A 24,764-nucleotide genomic window follows, 5' to 3' on the forward strand; every position below is an offset into this window, starting at 1 on the left:
ATTACCCATACCAAGCACCACACCCATAGACAGTAGCTACTCAACAGTGTCTGTTGAATGAATGTAGACACAGATATGTAAACAGTGGTAAGAGAATTGAGACCACCATTACTCGGACTAGGAGAGGCCATCTAGTCTGATATGGGCAAAGTGTGGCTTGTATATCAGTAGTGACCCACAGGATGATTTTAGGTGGCACATGGGTGAGCTCATTTTTTAAAAATGATAAATTTATTTTAATGTATCCAAGAATATATAGCTACATCCCAACTTGCACTTTTCTAAATCTCATTGCCTCTCATGAGGCTAAGTAAAAAGTAGGGAGTCAACTTAACAAGAGCTATTGAGTAAATAATACTATAGGCAGTAGGTACATGGGAATAGTAAAACTCTTAGATGAGCAAAGATTGAGAAATGCTGGGTTATTACCTTTGGCAAAGTTATAGAATGATGTTCCCGATGACTCTTGGAGAATGGTATTTTCTATGATTCAATCTATTTTTCAGTCTTCACCACAGAGATGGGATGGACTAGGGTGGGGAGATAAAGGTGTCCTCACTGCGTCTCTGCTGCCTTAGGTTTTGGGCTGAGCGAGAGATGAGCCATTCTCTCAGAGAATATCAGCCGGTTCCTTTCATAGCCAAGCTCATCAGCACTTCTGGTGATTGTGCATTGTGGTATCTGCAAACGAGCGATATATATTCCACGGGCCACCCTTTCAGGGTGTTTGTAAGATTCATGTTAAAAAAGATGGGCTTTGGTTTGCTTCCAAGTCACGAAAACGTTAAGTCCTCTTTTAAACATGTTATTTATGCCTAAAGCTGACCTTACAAATGGAGTGGGTGGGGGCAGGTGACCTCCAGGCGGGGAGGAGTGGAGGAGGAAGAGTGAGATGGAGGCAGATGATACTGGTGATTTTATATCACAAAAAGATTCTTTGCCTTACAAAAGGATTAATCACAGGGTTCCTTTTAAACTGAAAGTTTCATGCATTTTAAAAGAGGATTTGATTTACAAGAAACTTTTCAGGAACACAGCTGCTGGGCAAAGCAAGCTATTTACACCGACTTGAAATCCATTTTATGAGCCAGGAGTCTGGGGTGTCAGGGGGAGTGATAAAACTCCTTTTGTTTTTAATTGACGAGTGATATTGACTCACACAGTTAGGAGCCTGGGTATTGAGCCTGAGCCAGTGTGTTTCTGTAGTAAATATGTGTGAATGTGCTGAGTGTTTGAGTATTGATTCATTTATGTACCTGTTTGGCTTTTGCTGTGCAGGGCTTTGTATTTTGCAGCTTTAGAGCCAAGCTGGCTTTCACAGAAGCCAGTGTCAGAATGTACCAGATTGTACAGCGTGAATCATCTGGCTCAATGGCCTCTGGGGAGGGGGGCTGGCTTTGTACAGCACGGCAAGGAGTAGCCACAAAGACATAGGTGGAGGGGAAGAGCCCAGGGGGTGAGCGGGCTGCACAGGTAAGGTTCGGTCTGTGCCTTGGAAACAAACGTCATGGTTTCTTTTAAGCCCCTCCCCCTCCATGCTGCCGGCTATTAGTTCTCTCCCTCCCAATTGCCCCACTCCAATGAGTTTTTATTATCACGTCTGTCTTGCAGAAATTCCACACCAGCCCTGGGGTCCTTAAATGATTCCCTCTTTCCTGCTCCCTGCTGCCAGGGCACAATGACAGAGCGTTAGGCAGAGAGCTTCCAGAAAAGAGGGTGTCCTACTGCTGAGCCTCAGATCGCAACTGGGCAAAGAAAACCATAGAAGGCCTTTTCCCACAGGTTCTAAGAACCACCTTGAATACCATCTGCGGGATTTCATCCTGGAGCAGGCTCAGGATAAGGCTATTGTACTTAAAATGAGTTACTGTTCTCAGAGGGTAAAGCTATTAAGAGATTCAGTTATCAATGACAAATATTTACTGAGTTTCAGAGAGGTGGAAGTTTCCTAGGCTTCGTATTTTGCATAATTAGGGCAAAGAAAACCCCATGGAAACTGACCTCAAGGAGCTTGCCGTCTAATAGAAGAGAAAGCCCAGGGTAGCTTGTGCATCACCTGCCTGAGGACAATGTCATGGCTCAACATACTCGCTTCTTCTTTGGCCAGGTGGCTCTTCTGCTTTAGCTGATGAAATAAGAAGGCGCCTCAGAGACATCTATGCTTTGCTGGACTGTCTTCTTTCCTTCAGGCAAGTATATTGGTTTGCTGTCAAGTGAGCTCTAAGAACAGAAAAGATGACAATGTAGGTGGTGATGTCTGAGCAAAGCCCCCAGCTAATCTGTTGAGGGGGCCTTTGTCATCTTAAGCCCCGACATTTTAATGATATTTGCTACCTCAGCGTAAGCTAGCCCCTGACTCACCCTCTGGCTCAGTTCTGAGTAGCTGCAAAGGTTAATCTTAAGTGGTTTTCAGTTGGCTAATGTTAGTTTATCTTCTTATTATATTATAGTAAATATTTGATAAATGCTGAGGAAATCAATATATAAGCATTGAATTTGCGAGAACAAAAGGACCTTTGAGATTTGTCCAACACAGTGCTTTTCCCATCCAGCTATTTAGCATCTCTCTCCATCTACAGACCCTCTGCCCATCCATCAGTCCAATTAGGATTGATGCATTTCAGGTGAGCTTCTAGTTGTTGCTCAGTCACTCAGTCGTGTCTGACTCTTTGCGACCCCATGGACTGCAGCACACCAGGCGTCCCTGTCCTTCACCGTCTCCTGGAGTTTGCTCAAACTCACATCCATTGAGTCGGCAATGCCATCCATCCATATCATCCTCTGTCGTCCCCTTCTTCTGCCTTCAATCTTTCCCAGCATCAGGGTCTTTTCTAATCAGTTGGCTCTTTGCATCAGGTAACCAAAATATTGGAGCTTCAGCTTCAGTATCAGTCCTTCCAAGGAATATTCAGAGTTGATTTCTTTCAGGATTGACTGGTTTGATCTCCTTGCCATCCAAGGGACTCTCAAGAGTCTTCTCCAGCACCACAGTTTGAAGGCATCAGTTCTTCAGCACTTAGCCTTTTTTATTGTCCAGCTCTCACATCTATACACAACTACTGGAAAACCCATAGCTTTGACTAGACGGACCTTTGTTGGCAAAGTAATGTCTCTGCTTTTTAATACGCTGTCTAGGTTGGTCATTGCTTTTCTTCCAAGGAGCAAGTATCTTTTAATTTCATGGCTGTGGTCACTGTCTGCAGTGATTTTGGAGCCCAATAAAATAGTCTGTCACTGTTTTCATTGTTTCCCTGTCTATTTGCCATGGAGTGATGGGACTGGATGTCATGATCTTCGTTTTTTTGAATGTTGAGTTTAAACCAGCTTTTTCAGTCTCCACTTTCACCTTCATCAAGAGGCTCTTTAATTCCACTTAGCCTTCTGCCATAATGGTGGTATAATCTGCATATCCGAGGTTACTGATATTTCTCCCTACAATCTTGATTCCAGCTTAAGCTTCATCCAGTCTGGCATTTCACATGATGTACTCTGCATAAAAGTTAAATAAGCAGGATAATAATTTATAGCCTTGACGTATTCCTTTCCCAATTTTGAACCAATCTGTTTCATGTCCCGTTCTAACTGTTGCTTCTTGACCTGCATACAGGTTTCACAGGAAGACAAGTAAGATGGTCTGGTATTCCCATCTCTTTAAGAATTTTCCAGTTTGTTGTGATCTACACAGTCAAAGGTTTTAGTGTAGTCAATGAAGCAGAAGTAGATGTTTTTCTGGAATTCTCTACTTTACTCCTACTGTAGTGCTTTTAAATGGTTATCATTTATGTTGCTCACTTTGACCTGGGTTGGACAACTGTTCTGTTGACTCCATGTAGTTATGAGGCTTAAATGAGGTAAAGAAGTAAAGTGAAGTGAAAATTGCTCTCTGTTGTGTCTGACTCTTTGTGACCCCGTGGACTGTAGCCCACCAGGCTCCTCTGTCCATGGAATTTTCCAGGCAGGAATACTGGAGTGGGTAGCTACTCTCCTCTCCAGGGGATCTTCCCGACCCAGGGATTGACCCCAGGTCTCTTGCATTGCAGGTACATTCTTTACCATCTGAGCCACCAAGGAAGCCCTAAATGAGGTAAGAAGTATTCAAAAAGTTAAAAGCAGCATTCAAATATATTTATCTAATAAATGTTGATTGAGAATTTTGGCAAAAGCAGTTTCGTGTGTAGTCTCAGGGATCAATCACAGAGGCAAGGATCAATGACTGTCTCTTCAGTGGTGGAACTTAGGGGCTTCACTAAAGGGAACAAAGTGAAGCTTCATTGTACGGTGCTGATTTTTGAAATTTTAATAGAGTTTCAGGGTCACCAGTGACCATTTTTGTAATAGGCAAACATACAGACACTTGAACTGATTAATTTGCTTCTCTGTCCCCTTTCTTCAGACCAAGGTTAGCAGCATGGGTATGAAGATACATACTTTTTAAGTGCGCAATCATGCTCGCACATACCCTAACATTAATGAAAATGCAGCTAGCTTTATGCACAAAGGAGTTTGAAAGAAATCAGTGATTGAAAAGAAGAAATGGAGCACAATGAGCTCTCCCAGCTCTGAGTCCTCAAATACCTTTTGTATTCTGAGGACTGGTTTTGGGGAGGTGGGGAGAAAAATCCTCTTTCCCAGCATGAGTCAGGACTGAAGAGCAAAGCAGTTTCAGAACTTAGGGGCAGAAGAAGCCTCACACTGGGCTGGTGGTATCCATGGCAACCCAGGTGCCTGGTGGAGTTAATAACCCTGTTTTTCAGATCTCGGCTGCTCTCCTTTGGTGGGGAGAGAAAGTCTGGGCTTCACTCCTTTTAAAATTTTTGTGAATTTCTCAGTTGGTGCATCACGTCTGAGGTGCCAGTCCCCTCCTGTTACATAATGCAGCAGGGCTGACTTAGTGGGGTGTGACAGGCCTGAGTGAGACCTGGAGGCTCTGAGGGCTTTGGACAGCCTTTGGGGTTACCCTTGGGGCACAGAGCAGTGTTTGTTGCATGGACAGAAAAATGGGTCCTTTGCTATACCCCAAAGCAAGTTTGCCTTGGGGCCGTGTCATCTCCTCAACCCACGTTTTCCTCCTGGCCTCTGGGTTCATGGCTGCTGAATGTCCTGGAGTAGTTCAGACTCGAGGTGGACAACCTATGTTCAAATCCGTGCTTGGCCATTCATAACTCCCTAAGCCTCCCCGTGCCTTGGTTTACCCATCTTTAAAGTCATAAGGATGTTGACTGAGTAGGGTTATCTGTGTCCAGTGTTTAGCCCAGTGGCTGGCATATGTTATAATGGCATTACTATTTGTACTGCTGGGGAAGCTCATTAAGGCTGAGGTACACCCGGGGAAAGGTGGGGCAGGGGTGTGGGTTGTAATTCTTGGTGACACAGTGAGGTGGGAGAGGCTGACAGAGGAAGATGAGTGGATGACACTGTGCCTGGAAGTAGTTCAAGCTTGTCAATTCCTCCCTACCTCCACCTCCATCCTGCAAATCTGCCCATTTTCTAGTCTTCCCAATCTTGGAAAATGACATATTTCCCCCATCTCATTACCAAAGCCAGCCTGGGGTCATCTGTAGCTCTTGTCTCTGCCTCCCCTTCTCAACCAATCCCCACATCCTATTAGCTCTTAGGTTAATTAATCCCTTCAGTACATATGGATTGGGCCTCTACTGTATGTTAGACAGCTTCTAGGTACTCAGCTGTATCAGTTAACAGAACAGCACAAACATCTCTACCTTCATGGAGCTAGAAGAGGCAGACAGGAAATAAACAGAACAAAGCAGGAATTTTTATACTGTTGTCCATGTCTTCCAGTCAGAGACCAGCAGGAACGCAAGAGTAGTTGAGCAAGATAAGTTTATTGCTCTTTGTACCAAACAAGATGGCCCATGGTTCCTGGTACCTGCAACAGTGATAAACTGAGGATGCGCCACTGTGGATGGATTCCTGATGGTCTGTGGACAGAGGGCACCGACAGTTTGTCAAAAGGTGGGCACTACAGAAAAAGCAAAGCAAAGCAAGGTATAAAAGCAGAGAGGTATTGAGGTCCTGGGAGGGGGGGTGTCTTTGGTATTATATGGGTGACCCTGGTAAGCTTTACTGGGAAGGTAAGATTTGAGCAAAGAGGTGAAGAGGAGATGGTGTTGAAGGTGAGGCAGCAGCCAAACAGAAAGCCCTAGGGGGAAGCTGGGGTGGCTGGAGCCGTGTGGCTGGTGGGTTGCCTAAAATGAGCAGGGAGGTAACTGCCCAAGTCTCCAGGGCTCACGAGGATTTCAACACAGAGGTAAAAGGGGAGCCGTTGGAGGGAATTGAGTAGAGGCATGGTGTGATCCGACTGACATTCAGCGGAATTGCTTAGCCTGCTAAATTGAGATAAATTGTAGGTGCCAAAGGACTCCTTGGAAGATTATTGTAGGGAATCCCCCATTTCTCTTTACTTTCTCACCCATCCTGCTTAAAACAACTCGCCATTACCCTTAGAAAGAAATACCACTCCTTTAGCACAAGTTATACAGTCCTCTAGGCCCAGGTTCCTCCCCGGTCTCCTGTCTTTCCTCTAAGGCACATTTTTACTCTAGTCAAACTGATTTTCTTTGTGTTATAACAACCCCCTGTTGAAATGGCACAACCTTCCTGAACCCCAATGAATCCAAGATTATCGCCACTGTGATGCAGTCAGCCTCCTGAACGCACCTCAGTGGTCCTTCCCTTCCCCCACCCCTCCCCCCACACCCATGCATGCACACATACGTGCACACATGCACACCCTGCCTATAACTCCCTACAGGTAGGAACTGTGTCTGCTCGATGGTGTTGTCAATTCGTGCCCAGTACTGTGCCTGAGGTATAAGATAATCCCTAATTATCTTAAGCAAATGAATGCATACAAGGCTTAAGGCCAACAGTTTATACACTATTTCTAAATTTCACAAAAAACCTGGGAGATTTGTAAATTACTCTCATTATACTGAAGATGAGATGGAAGCAGAGAGGCCATGTCCAGGGTCATAGTCATTAACTTCTCCAAGCTGCACTTTCCTCCTTTGTAAAGTTGGGATAATCTTACCAGCTCAGCTGGCCACATTGCCACTTGCTTCTGGGTGCTTCTTTCATCCCCCTCATTGGTCCCAATCCCCCTACCTGCCAATATAGAGCCCTGGGGACTGAATGAGGCTCAGCGGGTGGGGTGGGGGGAGGACTTCTTTCCTTCTGAGAGAAGGCTAGTGGTTGGACTGGGGTGTCTAGTCTTAGGGGTTCAGAAGCAGCCTGAGCAGCAGGGAAAGAAGCTGGAAGAAGCAGCAAAAGGCCCTGATCATATTCAAACATATATATATATATATATACATACATATGTGTGTGTGTGTGTGTGTGTGTGTATAATTGAATCACTTTGCTGTATACCTGAATCATTGCAAATCAACTATACTTCAGTTTAAAAAATTTTTTAAAAAGAAACAACATTGATTGTGATATGTCCTGTCTCTTCATTATTGGCAACAAATCCAATGTAGGCCAAAATATCTTGTGAGACTGGTGAAATATGGTTGGGGTCAAACTAGTTTGTGACACTTTTTTCATTTTTTTTTTTACCTATGATGATGAGCAACTTGAGAGTGAGTTAGACAGGTAGAGAAAACGTTGAAAACTGTGACCTAGCCCTCTTGGGAAAAGCTCTACTCCCCGGGGGTATCTGAGGAGCCATGTCTCATCCTGGTACTCCCAGGTCGTCTTCAGGAGGGGCCCAGCTGGGGCTTTCTAAAGAAACTAGCGCCTGAAATACTCCCACGACCTTCCAGCCATAACAGGCATCTTAGCTCAGTGCCTGGTGCACAGTAGATGCCTAAAAAATGTTTATGGAATGTGTATTATATGGGCGTTCACTTATTCTGAAGCAGCAGGGAGACTGGTCCTCTAATATGGGGGATAGGAGATCTGGGCCAAGATTTTGATCCGTTTTGGGGATTTGAAGTTTGGCAAATTATTTAACATTTTTAATTATGTTTCATTGTCTGGAAAGAGATAATGTAGTTAAAGTTGGCACATAGTAGACAGTTAATAACAGCTATTCAAACAAGGGTTGTATGAGAACTTTACATGCCCCTAGTTGCAGTGTTTGGCTCATGGGCAAGTATGACTCAACCAGGGCCAGTCAGAGTCATGGCAGAATCCTTGTTGGGACTTTTGCTGGAAATGCTGGCAAAGACAGATTCTCCTTCCTGGGGAGACCAAACTGGTGAGATGTACACTTGAAAAGACTCAAATAGACTGAGCGACTGAACAACAACAACAAGGCTTTTAACTGGAGCTGCTGGGACCCATCCTTGAGGCACATGAAGAGAGAACACCTGGGAGAAGAGTGGGTATGGAAGAAAGCAGAGCATAAACAGAGAAACTCATGTCTGGCAATATTTTTTGGACATTTAGATGCAGCTGTGCATGGAACAACAGCCTGGTTCCAAATAGGAAAAGGAGTACATCAAGGCTGTCTATTGTCACCCTGCTTATTTAACTTCTATGCAGAGTACATCATGAGAAATGCTGGGCTGGAAGAAGCACAAGCTGGAATCAAGATTGCTGGGAGAAATATCAATAACCTCAGATATGCAGATGACACCACCCTTATGGCAGAAAGTGAAGAGGAACTAAAAAGCCTCTTGATGAAAGTGAAAGAGGAGAGTGAAAAAGTTGGCTTAAAGCTCAACATTCAGAAAACTAAGATAATGGCATCTGGTCCCATCACTTCATGGCAAATAGAAAGGGAAACAGTGGAAACAGTGTCAGACTTTATTTTTCTGGGCTCCAAAATCACTGCAGATGGTGACTGCAGCCATGAAATTAAAAGATGCTTACTCATTGAAAGGAAAGTTATGATCAACCTAGATAGCATATTCAAAAGCAGAGACATTACTTTGCCAACAAAGGTCTGTCTAGTCAAGGCTATGGTTTTTCCAGTGGTCATGTATGGATGTGAGAGTTGGACTGTGAAGAAACCTGAGTGCCAAAGAATAGATGCTTTTGAACTATGGTGTTGGAGAAGACTCTTGAGAGCCCCTTGGACTGCAAGGAGATCCAACCAGTCCATTCTAAAGGAGATCAGTCCTGGGTGTTCTTTGGAGGACTGATGCTAAAGTTGAAACTCCAGTACTTTGGCCACCTCCTGCGAAGAGTTGACTCATTGGAAAAGACTCTGATGCTGGGAGGGATTGGGAGCAGGAGGAGAAGGGGACGACAGAGGATGAGATGGCTGGATGGCATCACCGACTTGATGCACATGAGTTTGAGTGAACTCCGGGAGTTGATGATGGACACGGAAGCCTGGCGTGCTGTGATTCATGGGGTCGCAAAGAGTCGGACATGACTGAGCGACTGAACTGAGCTGAACTGTGCCTGAAGATGGACCACTACAGCTTCTCAGTCACAGGGTCCCCTGGGCCTCCAGTTTTTTGCTTATGCTAAGCTCAGCTGGGTTTCTGTCATCTGCCCTCAAGAGTCATGACCAATATAGTCCTCTCTAAGTGAGAAAGGAGACCAGAGGAAGACAATGAGTTATTTCTAAATGCATGTGCCTGGAGGGAAGTGATGTGGGAATGACTTCTGTGTCAATCAGAGGTCTACATTTTTACATCTGATAATATATAGGTGCAACACAGCGATTTCCAAAAGGGCTTTGTTTGTTCATGTGGAATGCTAACCTATGATAGCCCAGCCTTCCTGATCAGAACAGGGGGCAGATGTCCTGGAAATGGTGTGCTTGTGTGAGCCCGGGGCAAAATTGTTCACATAGATTCCTGACTCCTAGACCTTAGGAAGCAGGAGGGTCTCTGTTTTACAATATTCATATCAAAATCAGAAGTGACAAAGGAGTACAGTGATGCCTCAACAAGGCTTGGCAGCCGGCTGCTGCCCTGGCATCTCAGATGGCCCTGGAAGACTGGATCCAAGGTGGAGAGGCATCCTTGTCTGTCCTTAGCTGCACTGATTTCTGATCAACATGCAGGGTTTCAGAAGCTGTGACTCCGAGTCAGCTCTGAGGGCACAGCAGCCATAGCCCTGGCCTCCAGCGCCCTGGTGTAGTCTGGCAGCCCTCACATGCATTTTTGAACTGCATCCTCATGTGTCTCTACCCTCGAGTCTTCTCCACACAACTGTGCTCTGCCGAAGGGAGCTAAAATAAACCCTTGTTTTCCCAGGCTGCTGGAGCACGGCTGATACAGTGTGCTGCCAAGAAGAATTGGGTTGGGTGGGGGTGGGGATGGTGCAGGGAGAAAGGACTGCATGTGAAATCCCTGCCTCCCGAAGAGGATTTGGCAGAAAGCCTGTGTTTCAGGCTTATTTTGACAGTTCCAGGCCAGGAGTTGTAGGACTCTAGCTGGAGAAAGCTCAAGAAACACAATTTTTGTTATCCTATTAAAATATTCCAGGGAGCCAGGTTGTTGGGGCAAGTTCTGTGTCATTGCTGACATCAAAGGAGAAAGAGAAATAAGTGAGCTGGCTCAGGTACTGAAGTTCTCATCACAGGGAGGAAAATGAACGTTCACTAAGCCCAGTGAGAGCAGCAAAAAATATTTACTGAGTGCTTTGCATGTGTCAGGTTCTGCATTAAACACCAAATGGGCATGAACTCAGTGATTCCTCTGCTCATCCTCTGAGGCAGGCTACACTTGATAACCCATTTCACAGATGCAGAAGTGGAGGCTTAGAGGGGCCAGGCGATGTGCCCAAGCTTCATTGATATAAGTGGTGGAGGTGGGATCTGAACCAGATTGCCTGGCCCAAAGCCCATACTCTTACTCACAATGTTGAGATACTCTGACTGGAAGGAGCAAGGGTCCCTTCATCAACTCCCAGGCCTTTGCTGGGTGAGTTGCGCTCATTGTCTCATTTAAGCTTTACAACAACCCTGACGTTTAGAGTTTATCAACTGTGCTTTAGAGGTGAGGAAATTGAGGCCCAGGGAGTTCAAGTTCACATCATCCATAAACAGCAAGATCAAGATACACAGAAGAGTTTCCTAGCTCCAAAGCCAGAGATTTTTCTACTGGTTTCTATCAACAGAGAAGGTAGAAAGGGCCAACTGTTCTGTCAGAGCTGAATTCAATTACAGAGACAAGCAAAAAGTCTGTATCTTTTCTTTGCTTTTGATTCATTTTTTTCTTTTTTATGAAATGTAGTTGATTTTCAATATTGTGTTACTTTCAGGTATACAGCAAAGTGATTTGATTATACATGTATACATATATATTCTAAAAGAGAAAGTAACACTTTAACATTAGTTACTCAGTTGTGTCAGACTCTTTGCGACCCCATGGACTGTAACCCCCCAGGTTCCTCTGTCCATGGCATTCTCCAGGCAAGAATACTGGAGTGGGTAGCCATTCTGTTTTCCAGGGGATCTTCCTGGAAGATCCTGGGTCTCCTGCATCGAAGGCAGATTCTTTACCCTCTGAGCTATCAGAGAAGTCCCTAATTTCTTTTCCATTACAGTTTATTGCAAGATATTGAATATAGTTCCCTGTGGTATATAGTGAATCTTTGCTGTTTGATCCTTTCTTCAATGCAGAAAAATATAACAGGTTCTCCTTTCAGGCACTCTGCTCAGAGCAGGGCACTCTGTTGGTTAAGATGCTTTGCTTGCAAGCAAAGTAATAGACTTGGGCTAGACTAAATTAAAAGGGATTCACTAAAAGGATATTGTTATTCATCGAAAAACTATTTATTGAGCACCTAATATGTGCCAGGAAGTATTCTAGGTGTTGGGATACTTCATGGGAAAAATAAAGATGCTTGAGCTTATAGAATTAGTTTCTTGTTGGGGAAGGGTGGTGGGCAAACAGACAGTAAATATTAAATAAAAATAAGTTATAGCATACATGAGAAGTGATAGGTTATTATGTGGAGTGAATAAAAGTAGAGCAAGGTGAAGGGGTCAAGAGTGATGAGGTGACACTTTTGATAAGGTTGTCAGGGCAGGCTTCATTGAGAGAGGAGACATGAGGTAGTTGCAGGGTCAGCCGTGCCTGCCAGAGCTCCTGAAGGCAGACACATGCTGGGATGATTCAGGGCGGCAGGCAGCGCCAGGTGCTTACTGGAGCAGAGAGAGTTAGGAGGAGAGTAAAAAGGGTCCCCAGATCATGTAGGTTCTGGCTGGCCATGGCAGGGACTTTGGAATTAACTCTAAGTTCAGAGATGAGCCTGGAGGGTCTGAACAGAGGAGTGATAATCTCTGATTTTCATTTTAGAAGTTATACTCTGGCTGCTAGAGGAGGAGACTGTGGAAACAAGGAGGCTGAGTATGAGGCAGTTGCAGCATACGCTGCAAAAGGTGACCGTGGCCAGAAGGAGGTTGAGAAGTTGGATTCTGGGCGTACTTGAAAGGAGAGTCAGTAAGAGGTCCTCAGAAGCTGCTTGAGGAATAGGAGAGATGGACAGGAATCAGAGATGACTCCAGGGCTTCCAGCCTGAGTAACTGGAAGAACGTGTCTAGAGCAGGGTTAGGGGAGGGTCAGGAGTTAGACTGGATTTTGGGGTGTCTGCTAAATATTTAAGAGGAGGAGACAAGTAGCAGTTGGGTTTGTGAGTGGAATCTGAGAGCAAAGTCTGGGCAGGAGATATAAATAGCTCACAGAATCCAAGGTAATTCTGAAAGAAAAACCTTTGGAAAAGCTAGGAACTATGATAAATTTTCAGTAGCAGGAATATCAGGGATTTTCCCTAAAGGACAATCCAGGTGATCTGGACATGTAAAGTGGAAATGAGAGAGGACACAAGGAAAAATTAGTGTCCACTGCAGGGACGTGTGTGGACATCTCCGGTATTTCTTTCCAAGCCTTCTTGCTCCTGCAAATGAAGGTAAGTGACATTGGTGCTAGTGGGCTTTCCCATCTGCTCAGAAAAATCTCCAAGTCTTGAGGAAGAGTGATGGGATGTTTAGTCTATCTTATTAAACACTGTTTATCTCCTAAAAGCAGTCAGCTGCATGTTTAATCAAAGTCAGAGCAGATGTGATCTGCAACCTCCAAAAGTTCACTTTTCACTCTACTTTCCCTCAGAGAAACAACCCATTACCCTCACCATGAGCAAAGCTTTGCACTAATAACAGGGGCATCTAACCCCTGGAAAGGACTAGATGTGTCCACCCTGCACCCATCCCTGACAACTCTACCTCTGCTCTCAGTATACCAGTTCTTTGGAAATGGAAGGGAAAGGGGCAACCAATGTCTATAGCTATTTTGTTCCTACTCTGATGGAAAGAGCACCATTCAAACCATAGAAGAATCAAACCACTGCTCTGCCCATCTTGGGATGTTCTGCTGGAGAGCATCCCACGTTGAATGGACAGGTATCACGTCCTTTTTCACTCTTGAAGATAAGCAGTCAATGGGTCTATGCCTGTGTGTCTTTCATTTCTGCCCACAAATATCCAAGGAAATAAACTCTACCCTGATGTAGTGGAATTGTGTCATATGTTGAAGTCATAACCCCCCAGTCCCCCAGAATGTGACCATATTTGAGGATAGGGTCCATGAAGAGGTGATTAAATTAAAATAAGCTCATTAGGGTGAGTACTATATCAATATGACCTATGACCTTATAGGAAGGGGAAATTTGGACGCAGATACGAACAGAGAGAAGACACAGGGAAAAGAAAGCCATCTACAAGTCAAGGAGAGAGATCTCAGAGTAAACTATCCTGCCTACAACTTGACCTCAAAACTTCTAGAGCCCAGAACTGCGAGACAATGCATTTCGGTTGTTTAAGCCACTGGGGGTGTTGGTACTTTGTTATGGCAGCCTGAGCAAGCAAATATACCTGAATGAAAGGTTAAAGACTCTTTTAATCAAATTCTAAATTTAACTGTTTTACCTTTCTTGAGAGATGATCAAGAAGGCCAAATATTTCCATTGTAACCCTAAAATAAGAGACATCTCATATCCAGTTGTGTTGGGAAGGAGAGTAAGGAAGGGCAAGGAATTACTGGGAAACCTTTGTGACTTACTGTTTAGACAGTGTTTTTAAGATAATTTTGTCTTACTAGCCTAAGCAAGGGAAATATTTATAGATCCTCTCCAAGTGGGCAAACCCATGGGACATTTTCGGCAGGGTTTGGACATCTTTGCAGCTCCATGGTAATGTTCCATTTTCTTCATCTACTTTTCTTTAAGAAATATTTGCTGAGGGAGAAAAAAAAAAAAACCTTCCTTCTGGAACTAAATGATTTAGTGTTTGGGATGCAGGCCAATTAAATGTGACTCTAAGAATATATTTAACCTTGAAAATGCTTTAATTTCAAACAGAATGCAGCCCTAAGGCAAGAGGGTGACTTGCTGCCCCCAGAAATGCTATGCTGGTCTATACCCTGTTCACTCATTCAACAAAGTTTATTGAGTTTCTTAACATGTACCAGGCTCTTTGTCAGGTGAGAGATATTCAGTGCCAGCTGATGGGGTATCTACAGGGAAAAGACAGATGAACAAGTGGACAATAATAACCCATTGTGATGATGCTACAAGGTGGCCCCAGGGTCTGCATGATTAGGGGAGAATTTTGGAGGAAGTGTTGTCTCAGCTGACCTTGAAGCCACGAAAGAATTAGCTGGTTGAGAGGGATTGGGAGAACTTGGCAGACAAGCAGGCTGGTTCAGAGAACTCCAGGTGGAGCCCTGTGGCTAAGTGTGCAGCGCTCAATAAGTCCCATTCCATTCGGGATGCCTGGTGGGGAGAATCTCTGTGTTTAAGGTCAAGTCTGACTGTCTAGTAAGAAACCTCAAGTATCTAAGGGAATGGCTGAGGCACTTATTTTCCTTTCTTCTAATTTATAAAAGTCTTTCTTCCCCCCAGTCATTTTCTGTGTTGAGCCCGATGTCCCACGCTGCTTTCACTGCACTTTCGTACTTTGAGTACAAATGATTTCAAGTCACGAAGCAGTATCAATAACCGAGTCTCTCTCGGAAAGAAATAATTTTCCAAGATGAATTTAAGCTTCATTTTATTGTCTCCTGTTCATCCTTCACCCTGTAAGATTCTTAAATAAGGATTTTCCTCACCAAGAAGCAGCCTGTGGTTAAGAATTCTCAGCGTTTTCCTTCTTCTTTTCTATGCCTGAGGCAGTTTCCTGTGAAAGTGTGTGCACAAAGAAAAGTGGACATTTTCCTTCCTGATTCAGAGGCTGTGGGTTTTATTACTAACATTCAAAAAGCGCCACGGAACAGCAGGGTTCCCAAGAGCCAGTCCACGCAGCTCCAAAAGCATCCAAGGGTAGAGGTGCCATGTGTTAATATTAATAGGCTGAGTTGGCTCTCCAGAGGAATTTTCAAAGGGCTCATTTTCCTGCCTCCTTTCTATTTCCTAGCCCTCATTGATTTTTTTTTTAAAGTTTGGATTGGTTAAATCAAATATGAAAAGAGCAAATTCCTCTCTGGGAGGATAGTTTGCTTTTCTCAAATTTTCAAGTCCTTCTGGATTGATGTTGCCACCAGGGCAAGTTTCAGCATTCCCTTTCTCTGCTTCTTCTCTGTGGAAAGAGTCTGTGTGTGAAAGGGTGTGCGGACCCAGAAAGTCAGACTGTGCCTTTTGAGAGAAGTCAGGGCATTTCCCCATGGCATCTATCTGCAGTGTGGCAGGAGAGGGCTACTTCTCACTCTTGGGGCTTCCCAGGTGGTGCTAGTGGTAAAGAATCTGCCTGCCAACGCAGGAAATGTGGGTTTGACCCCTAGGTCAGGAAGACCCCTTGGAGAAGAGAGTAGAAACCCACTGAGGTATTCTTGCCTGGAGAATCCCATGGGCAGAGGAGCCTGGCGGGTTATAGTCCATGAGGTCGCAAAGAGCTGGACATGACTGAATGTCTGAACACTCTCACTCCTGATGCTTTGATTTGACATGGAAGGTCTTTCAGAAACAGGAGCGTGTTCGCCATGGAGGCCCTACTATCTGTGAGAATGCTACTTGAATTCTTTACATTCTGACTTACCTAAATTATTTAAGATCAGAGCATAGCTTATGTAATGTGGTGAAATAAGTCATAGAGAAAGCAAAAATTTGTAGAGGAAAATACAGTGTATTCAGAAAAGCTGAGAGACTACGATAGGGCAAGGTTCCTGAAGGACTTTCAGATTGCATCAGATTGTCTATATTTCCCGGAAAATAGATGCAGAAATTCAACAAATAGTCATTCAATAAATATTTTTTGAGCACTTATTTTGTGCACTAGTTTGTAGATGATTTAACTGCCCACCTAGAAAATTCAAGACAAGCCAAAAAGCTATTAATTCTTATGTGTTTAGTAATATGGTCAAATACAGAAATCACAAAATTGTTGATTATCCTGTATATCATTAATAATAAATTAGAAAACATAAAGGGGAAAGGATGCCATTCACAATAGCAAGAACAATCCTACAAAGAAGCATACGGCCTATGTAAAAGGAACACTGAAATTCATGGGTGGACATAAATGTTATGTGTTGTCCTGTTTACTTGTCTTCCCACAAGATTCTTAATGCCTTCAGGTCAGGACTCTGGCCGTTCTGCTCATTACTGTCTCCCCAGTTCTGACCACAGTGTCTGCTTTGAACAGTTCCTGAGTAGACAGTTAGGGAAAGGGGCCCTGAGCCCAGCTGCAGGAGTGTTTCAGGAAAGCAGAGTGTGGTTAACACCCGAGAGACATCAAGATGGGTACGTTCTCTTTAGAGTGAGTAACTCGAAGCTCATGGCTGACTTTGTACAGTATAACGGTTCCAGGGCAGTACTGGGCTTGGGGAGGCAGATGTCAGATTGCAGTGGGTGGTGAAGAAGTGTAGGTGGTGAGTGAAGAACACTTTTGACTCTTTGTAGGGAAAGGTTAACTGGTGAATAGAGGAGGATTTTTTAATGATAGGAGAGATTCAAACATGTTATTAATAATAGGCCAAAGGAAAAGGTCTAACAGAGAGGAAGAGGTAGAATATAATTGCAAGAGAGAGGTGATTGAGAGAGGAAGAAGCATCAGAAGTGAGCAGTGGTGAGATGCGGAGCCTGGGCAGGGGTGTGTGTACATTTGTAAACATTTGTCATGTTCAGGGTGTTTCAGTTTCTACCCAATCCTCCTGGGCTGGGTGAAATCTCCATTGAGTGCAGTCTTGGAGGAGGAGGTGCCTAGCCTCTACGTGGAAGCTGAGGGCCGTGCTTTCCCCCTTCCCTCTGTCTGGCAGTCAGCACATGGTTTCGCCAGTGAGACCTTTGCAGCCAACTTTGAATCTTGGCAGAGAGACACACACCTGTGCGTTCCTTTAGGATTCTCATGGCAGCGATGGCTGGGTCCTGCCAGAAACTCTCGTGTGTCCCCTATTTGGTCTTCAGGTTCTGCCCTAATTAGAAGCGCCTCTTGGTTCTGTGAGGCCTCATTTCCCTTATAGTAAATTTGTCTTCTCTGTCTGTCTTCTGTTGCTCTTGTTGGTTATTTCTGTTTAAGTTAGTATCCGTTTCTGCCACCTGCACTCTAACTATTTTTAGCGGAAGAATGAGGAATGATGTGAGAAGCTGGGAAGGCTGATACCAGGCTCTAACTCCTGTTCACCCTGGTCGACCACTGTTGTGTGAAGCTGAACAGATTAATCATACCCATAAGAAAGTTTGGTAGTGTTTTCCAACCTTCAGTCCTCTGTCTACCACCTTCCCAATATTTGCCAGGTCCACACACACCCTATATATAAGATGCATTATTATTATTATTATGTGCTACCATATAACAGTGTTAGTTACTCAGCTGTGTCTGACTCTTTGAGATCCCATGCACTGTAGCCCACCAGGCTCCTCTGTCCATGAATTCTCCAGACAAGAATTCTGGAGAGGGTAGCCATACCCTTCTCCAGGGGATCTTCCCAACCCAGGGAACAAACCCAGGTCTCCTGCATTGCAGGCAGATTCTTCATTGTCTGAGTCACCAGGAAAGCCCCTACCACATAATACTTGCTTTAAATTGATTATATTTTTGTTTAAATACATTAATTTAAAAATCATAATTTTGAGACGTCCCTGGTCGTCCAGTAGCTAAAACTCACCACTCTCCATGCAGCAGGCCCTGGTTCAATCCCTGGCCAGAGATTTCACATGTCACTACTAAGAGTTTCCATGCTGCAGCTGAAGATGCTGCATGCCAAAACTAAGACCTGGCACAGCCAAATAAATAGATAGACAAAAGAATAAAATAATAATCATGACTTCAAGTGAAAAGAACAAAATAGCTTGCTTCAAAAATAGATATAAGGAAAACAAAATAATACCACTAAATTCTAGATGGGTAATGAGGCTTCTCATCCAGAAAACTCTTCCTTTGTTTAAAAAAAAAATGGAGATTAGCAAATATCATAGTTGTTACAGACTTGTTAATACCAAAAGGAGACTTTATTTTGCCTTAACCAGATGCACTGAAGCAGAAGCAAGAAGGCAGAGACTTTCCCATTCTGTGGCTTAATGTAATTTCAGGTCGAGTCAGCCTACCCTTCGGTCATCTCACACATCATCAGTGGGGTGCAATAACTGCTCTGCGAAAGCAGGCTGCAGCAGTCTGGATAGGTGCATGCAGAATGCTTGGGAGGCACCGGGACATTTGGGAGGAGTGATCACTCCTCTGCTTTGGGGAAGCAGGGGAAGCTTTGATGGAGGAGGCAAAGCCTAAATTCCGAGAGATGGACAGAGCAGTAGAGGTCATTTCTGGCAGGAAAACATAAAGATATCGGGGTGAAATTTGATGGTAGGGTTATAGGACAGTGATAGCCTGGTGGATGGCAGAGTTTGTGTCCACACAAGCTCACAAGAGGTTGATTCCCCCTCTTTCCCCCACGGTGCCTCCCTCACTTCACCCTTTATCGGCAGGATCTTTGATGTTGCTGTCTTTTACAGTGGCATGTCTTTAGCCTGTCCTTGCCCCTGGGATAGGAGGTGTGAATCTTTGTGTGTAGCCGCTGCTTCATGGAGACTTGGTCTATGACTCGCTGGTCTCAGTGAACTGTGGGCCCTCCAAGGGCTTCATGCTGGTGCTGGGCTGACTCCACTGCCTGGGGCTGCACAGCAAGTCCCGAAATGCTGGGCATCAGACTGCATGCTTTTTGCCCTCTCTGTGCCCAACATGTACTGCTACTTAACAATGGCTCAGTAATGAAAGCGATGGGGATAGAAGAGGATACAGGTAGTTGTAGAAGTCCCAGTAGGGAACTATGGATAGAGAGTGAAACCCTAGGCCATTAGGTAAAAGAAAAATGTCACCACCCATCTACTGATTTGAGTAAGTGCTATGATAATCCTAGTTTAACCAAATAGGGTCAGACACTCTCCTGACAGATACGAAAAAGGAGCCAGTGATGTAAGCCTCCTGTCTACTTAAAGAAGGTGATCTTTTCCCTTCCTCCTTTCCTTTGGGCTTCCCTGGTGGCTCAGATGGTAAAGAATCTGCCTGCAGTGCAGGAGACTCAGGTTCAACCCCTGGGTCAGGAAGATCCCCTGGAGAAGGAAAAGGCAACCCACTCCAGTATTCTTGTTGGAGAATTCCCTGGACAGAGGAGCCTGGAGGGCCACAGTCTGGTGGGGGGCAGTGGGGAGAGCAAAGAGTCAGACATGCCTGAGAGACTAATAGGTTTCATCATTTTCCTTTGACTATGAAATTGTGGCCCACTTAATCCTCAGGGCAGAGCTCCCTCGTCTGCCCACTTGCACCTCTTACAAGTGTGCTCTATTCATAAATCTGTCTCTTGTCTCTCACTTTGCCTCTTGCTGAATTCCTTCTGTGCTGAGACACAAAGAACCTGAGCCTCAGAAAGTCCACATACCAGGTGAGTGATTCTAATGAAAAGACTATGGGTTAGAATCCCAAGCAGGGTTTTGGCTGGATTTGAGTCCTGGCACATGGGTTTAAGTACCAATCTAAGGTGAATGGTTTCAAAAACAGTTCACTTTGTAAAGGGATAAATAGGTTGACTTTTAAAAAGACATTTCCTATCCTATATTCGTATTATTAATGCAAAAACAGCATCAGTTGCTATAAACATGAGATACCACTTGAAAATTAATGTATAACTGTTCAATGATTTTTTTTTTTACCCAAGTACTATGTAAAATCTCTGGGAATACTTTTATCCCACTTCAGGAAAACTTCAAGTTAGAACCATTTTTGCTGAAAGGGGAGAATCTTAGACCCTCAGGGCCAGAAGGGGCCTTAGTGGTGTGCCAGCATTCTTTGCCACCACTGATGCCCTTTTGTCTTCTTTTATTTTTTAAGCTGGAAGTGATACATAAACAGCAGAGAGCCGAGTTGCTTTGGCTGAACCCTTGCATGGAGTCTCCCTGGTTCCCTGGGGAAACTAAATCTCCCCAGAAACCCAATGTGGAAACCTCCCCTTCTTGCGCTGGTCTCCTGCCTGCCCTTTCCATACAGCAACGGTGGGAGTGCCCTACCCGCTCCCATCAGCAGCCTGGGGGAGGAAGCCTGTCACAGGCCGGGCAGTGGGCTGGGCTGCGGGCAGCCTCCTCTGCTGTGTGACACCAGTGCACCCCAACCTTGGCTAGCACCCCAGGCCTTCATCAGACATTGACTGCTGTGTGTAAGAAGCCAGCAAGAAACACCCCAGGAGCCACCAGCATCTTTTCAGAGGCCCATCAGCTTGAGCCTCTGTTCTCTTTGATGCCAAGCACTGGGCAGACTTTAAAGAGCAGGATGCTGCCTTTCTTTGCGTGTACATTCAGGCTTCACTCCATCTTATCCTCCCCGTGGTGTCCCAGACACTCCTTTCCTGAATATCATTTCTTTTCCTTTATCCAGCAGACAAAAGCTCGATGCAGAGTTCATTCTGTGAGCCTGACCTTTTGCTTCCCCACTTGGGTGGCTCAAACACCACTTGCAAAAATGCAAATCTCATTTGGGCTGAGTACATTTTCTGCTGTCCCTTTCCAAACTCCTGCTTAGCTCTGAATCACCACCCAGCTCTGCCTGGAGGATTCAGAGCACACCAGGCCTTGGAGAATTCATTGCTTCGGCTGATGCTCATCACTGGTTGGGTGGATATTCCTCACCTGGGTAAAGACTTTAGAGGCAAATCTGGTCTCTTCAAGAGGGAAGTAACACTCCAGTTCCAGTCCTGACACTTACAGTGAGACAATTTATAACCTCGAGTTGATCTCCATTATAATTTAGACAGAAACAATTGCTCTTGTCAAGCTCACAGGGTTGCAGTGAGGACCAAATGGCAAAGGAGACTTGTATACCTGAAGTGTTGTAACAGCAAGGACATTCTTTTTGTTAGGCATCTGGAACCTCTTCCCAAGGGGGTCTAGCAATTTCCCTAGAGAAAATGATTTGAAAATGGATTGATTTTTCCTCTCTCTCTAGACCTCCAAATGCCAGCAATTGTGGAGGTGGTAGGTAGAATCATTTTTATGCAAATTGCATCCTGATTAGATGCAAAAAAAAAAAAAAGAGTAATGGTTGCTGACTGCTTCTCGAGTGTTCATTTTCATCCGAGGGCTTTGTTTGCACATTAGGTGCACACAGTGTGATTTATATCATTGGCCTCACCCTGTCTTATTTGCCTTAATGTAATTGTCTGTTCAGATCCACTGATGGTGAAAATTGCATTTGTCCTTATCAGTGGAGATATTCTAAAAATGAGAGATTCAAAGGAGGCAGAGGCTTTAAGACAGAGAAAGTGGGTTTATTTTCTTGGCTCCTTTGAAATAGTCTGATCCCCTGGAATTGGATAATCTCTTTGCAGAACACCAAAATGGATGGCTCACAGTAACCCCTAATCAGGGAAGCTGCTAAAAAAAAAAGTGGCCTGATTCAGAGCCTCTCTATCAGTTCAGCAGTGTTCTGGGGTAACCTTGGAATATCTGAGAATGTTCTGAGAAATCCACAATGTGTGTCTTGCCTTGGATGCAAAGGTAACTCCAAACTCTTCCTTTATGAGGATGCTGGCAGTTGGGGGGACACATAGGAAGACATGGGGTTTAGATGTGGGGATGGAGTGAAACTGGAGAGCTGGGGTTTGGACCAGATGCGTGGCCTCTGTAGCAGTGGTCTTATGACATCAAGCACATCAGTCTCACCCAGGGAAGCTTTTGAAATGTGGTAAAATAATGAGGACACGTCACTGGAGGTGGAACCCACGAATTTGTGTTCTAAGACAGTCAGGCTCAGCTGTGGGTAAGACCCATGCCCCAAGCCAGTTAGGCTGGTGTTGCACAAGCTGGCCTGGCTCCCAGAAGAACCTGTGGGGCATTTGTTGTCAATGCAGGTTCCCAGCCCCCACTTCAGAGCTCTGAAATCTGAATTGTGCCCCAGAGCACCTGGGAGGCTGATATTTAGAAGGCTCTTGTCCTGAGCACTTACCCAAGGACTGTGTGGAAAGGAGCTGGTAGTATAGAAGGTCATTTTGTGATGTGTTATGAAGAGTGCTTGGGCCTAAGTCCTGGTCCGGTCCTGCTCTGTCCTCACTTGCTGGCAAGTTCCGACAAGTCACTTCTTCTCGCCAAGACCTTGAATTTCTGATGTGAAGTGGAAAGTGGCCAGGATAACGCTTTCCAACTTTCACATTTTGAATAGCATTAGTATTCACTAAGCCCATTGTCATTTAAAAACAACCAAACACAAGGCTGTAGGCTTTAGTTAAGATCCCCCAATACTAATTTTTTTTTGGAGGGCCTCCCTCATAGCTCAGTCAGTAAAGAATCTGCCTGCAATGCAGGAAACCCGGGTTCGATTCCTGGGTCAGGAAGATCCCCTGGAGAAGGAAATGGCAACCCACTTCAGTATTCTTGCCTGGGAAATCCCAAGGACAGAGGAGCCTGGCGGGCTACAGTCCACGGGGTTGCAAGAGTTGGGCACGACTTAGCAATTAAACCACCACCACCAATAGGGTGAAATACCTTAATTTACTGTGAAACAATGAATCTTCGTGGATGGAAGTCTGTTTTCTTATAAACTCTGAATACTGATAAAGCAGTCGCCCCACCAAGGTTCAACCTCTGGGCAAATACTGGAGATGTTACCCACCCACTTCTCCCTGTGCCATCTCAAGATGCAATTGTTCTTCTTCACCCAGGAGAGACAGGCCAGGCAAGTGATGGATGTGCCTTACCTTGAAGGCCCCAGTTTCCCAGTGCTTTCCACACCCTGGCCCCGTCTGACCTTGACACAAATGCATTGGGTGAGCAGGACAGAGAGTGTTATTACCCTCCTCTGGCCAAGGAGGTTGATGCCCTGCTGGAGCTGCTTTCTCAGCTCCTCCAGTCTGGATGGGGTTTTTCCTCAATAAGGTGTAGCTGCCATGAGAGAAAAGAGCTTGGCTGTCTTGTTGGCTTGGCACCCAGAGAGTGTCAGCACAGGGCGGGCACGGCCGTTATGTTTAGTTGGAGGGCATGAGTCGCACCCTCTCTTTCTGACCACGGCCTCCATAGAAGTTTGTGGGTGTTTGGAGAGTCATTTTTGCTACCACTGTCGTTATCTTTTTCCCCTGGGGACTGTTAAACCTTTCTTTTTAGAGTGCTGCTGAAAGGCGTGAGAGCAGTGTCCCAGCATGAGAGCTACTAAAAGAGAGGCACCGACCGATGGTGGCTACCCACCCTCGAGAAATTTCCCATCTCTGTATGGTGGGTGAAAAAAAGAGGGGGCACTTCATCCTTCCAGGAACTTTTGATCTAAGGCAACCAGCTGCAGGAGGTGGGAGGGTCACAAAACTATTGGTGGAGAGACAAGTGAAGCTGGCAGACTCCTGCATCAGCAAAGTCCTTCACCTTGAATTCTGCCTCTTGGGTGGGACAATTCAGAGGCATGCTCTAGGCAGGAAGCTCTCTCAGAAAATGGGTTCTTCCTCTGAATATGATAAAGGCCTCATGAGATGACAGAAGGAAAATCCCTTGGCAGGAAGGAGCAAGCATCCTTACCTATTTACCAGAAGTTATAAACTGTGACCGGCATCCTTACCTATTTACCAGAAGCTATAAATGGCAACCCACTCCAGTGTTTTTGCCTGGAGAATCCCAGGGGTGGGGGAGCCTGGTGGGCTGCCGTCTATGGGGTCGCACAGTCGGACACGACTGAAGTGACTTAGCAGCAGCAGCAGCATAAACTGTGACCTGCAGATGTTTTTATTTAGCCTGTAGTATTTTTAAATTTTTGAATTTGTTACCAACACATTTGAAAATGGGATTTCAAATAAAATTTAGGTATGTATTTTCTCTTAAACACTAATTCTACCTTTTTGCATGGCCAATAATTGGCCAGAGCTAAACAGGCCTGCAGTTTCTCTCTGATACCAGGCTCTTGTATTTTCATAGTAGAGAGGTTTTCTGCCTGTGGGGCAGGCACTGTCGGTGCCCTGTCCACCTCCCCTGGGCCTGTGCAGTCCCCACAAACCCTAGCCGGATGGCTTCTGACCTCTCTGACCTATGCTTCTTCCCCTGGAGGTGTTCCTTGAGGACCTGAGCATTCTTAGCCCATCAGAGGGTGGAAATGTTAGGTAGCTGCCCCTGGGAGCAGCACTCAGAAAGTGATGGTGGGAGTTGGTGGATAAATACCTCCATGGAGGCACAGTCTAAGTGGTCCCTGAGGTTCTCAGTGGGACTGGACCCCAGTTACCCCCAGCAGAACCTGCTCACATACACACCTTCATTGAAATCCTTCCCTCCCCTTTCCTCCTGGATTCCTGGGATCGCCTCTCAAACAACTGACTTGCACTTAAATCATCATCTCAGGATTTACTTCTCAGGGATCCCAACCTAAGATAGTTTTCTTGATTCCATCTCAAAAGGGAAGT

At 45.0% G+C, this 24,764-nt stretch overlaps 1 long non-coding RNA gene across 4 annotated transcripts in view; it reads left to right on the forward strand.

Annotated features, from left to right (window-relative positions):
* The first annotated feature begins 346 nt into the window (after nt 1–346).
* LOC129631186 (uncharacterized) overlaps nt 347–24,764 on the forward strand; it is a 44,707-nt gene continuing 20,289 nt past the window's right edge. Inside the window, exons 1-3 of one of the 4 annotated variants that reach the window (XR_008703921.1) lie at nt 347–783; nt 2,108–2,193; nt 5,804–6,006. This is a non-coding gene — a long non-coding RNA (uncharacterized LOC129631186). Of the gene's footprint in view, nt 784–1,835; nt 2,194–4,037; nt 4,085–5,799; nt 6,007–24,764 lie in introns of those variants that run through there. The other 3 variants (XR_008703923.1, XR_008703920.1, XR_008703922.1) reach the window with 3 other exon arrangements.

The sequence above is a fragment of the Bubalus kerabau genome, chromosome 17 (genome assembly GCF_029407905.1).
Source record: "Bubalus kerabau isolate K-KA32 ecotype Philippines breed swamp buffalo chromosome 17, PCC_UOA_SB_1v2, whole genome shotgun sequence".
Taxonomy (NCBI): domain Eukaryota; kingdom Metazoa; phylum Chordata; class Mammalia; order Artiodactyla; family Bovidae; genus Bubalus; species Bubalus kerabau.